This window comes from Rhincodon typus, chromosome 50, assembly GCF_021869965.1.
Source record: "Rhincodon typus isolate 14 chromosome 50, sRhiTyp1.1, whole genome shotgun sequence".
Classification (NCBI taxonomy): domain Eukaryota; kingdom Metazoa; phylum Chordata; class Chondrichthyes; order Orectolobiformes; family Rhincodontidae; genus Rhincodon; species Rhincodon typus.
The window spans coordinates 2,765,741-2,767,387 of record NC_063381.1 but is presented as its reverse complement, the minus strand read 5'-3'; positions in this window follow the sequence as shown (position 1 = coordinate 2,767,387).

Here is a 1,647-nt window from a genome sequence, read left to right as displayed (position 1 = left end):
AACCAACATCAATACTTGAGTCATTTGGTGAAGTTCAGATTTGGTCTTCTGAAGTGTTTATCTGCGTGAAATAAGCATCTTAGTCAAAACAGCATCAACATCGAAGTCATTTGGTGAAGTTGAGATTTTTGTCTTCTGAAGTGCTTATCTCACTGAAATAAGCATTTTAGACAAATCAGCATCAAAAATTAGGTCTTTTGGTGAAGTTGAGATTTTTGTTTTCTGAAGCTCTTAACTCGCTGAAGTAAGCATTTTAAACCAACCAGCAACAAAAGTTGTGTCAATTGGTGAAGTTGAGATTTTAGCCTAATGAAGTGCTCAACTCGCTTAAATAAGCATGTTAGTAAAAACAATATCAAAAGTTGAGTCATTTGGTGAAGTTGAGATTTTTGACTTCTGAAATGCTTCTCTCAATCAAAAAAGCATGTTAGTCAAACGATCATCAAAACTACAATCATTTGGTGAAGTTCAGATTTTGGTCTTCTGAAGTGCCTATCTGAGTGAAATAAACATGTTTGTCAAAACAGCATAATAAATTAAGTCATTTAGTGAAGTTGAGATTTTTGACTTCTGAAGTGCTTATCTCACTGAAATAAACATTTTAGTCATAACAGCATCAAAAGTTGAGTGTTTTGGTCAAGTTGCGATGTTGGTTTTCTGATATGCTTGTCTAACTGAAATAAGAACGTTAGTCAAAACAAAATAAAAATTTGAGTCATTTGGTGAAGTTCAGATTAATGTCGACTGAAATGCTGAACTTGCTGAAATAAGCTTTTTAATCCAACCAGCATCAAAAATTAAGTCATTCGGTGAAGTTGAGATTTTTGCCTTCAGAAGTGCTTATCTCACTCAAATATGCATGTTTGTCAAAACAACATCAAAAGTTGAGTCATTTGGGGAAGTTGAGCTTTTGGTCTTCTGACGTGCTTATCTTAAATAAATCAAAATGTCGTTCAAACCAACATCAAATACCAACTAATTTGGTCAAGTTGAGATATTGTTCTTCCGATGTGCTTATCTGAGTGAAATAACTGTGATAGTCAAAACAGCATCTATAAATAAGTCGTTTGATGAAGTTGAGATTTTTGAATTCTGCAGTGCTTATGTCACTCAAATAAGCATGTTCGTCAGAACAACATCGAAACTTGAGTCTTTTTGTGAAGTTCAGATTTTGGACTTCAGATGTCCTTAACTCGCTGAAAAGAAGCATTTTAATCCAACCAGCATGAAAAGTTGAGTCATTTGGTGAAGTTGAGATTTTTGCCTTCTGAAGTGTTTAACTCGTTGAACTAAGCATGTCAGTCAAAATAGCATCAGAAATTGAGTCATTTACTGAAGATCTTATTTTGGCCTTCTGAAGTACTCATCTCACTCAAATATGCATGCTACTCAAAACAACATCAAAAGTTGAGTCATTTGGTGAAGTCGAGATTCTTCACTTCTGAAGTGTTTATTTCACTGGAGGAAGCCTGTTAATCAAACTGACATCAAAATTTGAATCATTCAGTGAAGTTCAGATTTTGGTCTTCTGAAGTGCTTATCTCACTGAAGTAAGCATGTTGTCAAAACAACATAAAAAGCTGAGTGCCTTGTTGAAGTTGAGGTTTTTGTCTTCTGCTGCGCTTATCTCGCTGAAATAAGCACGTT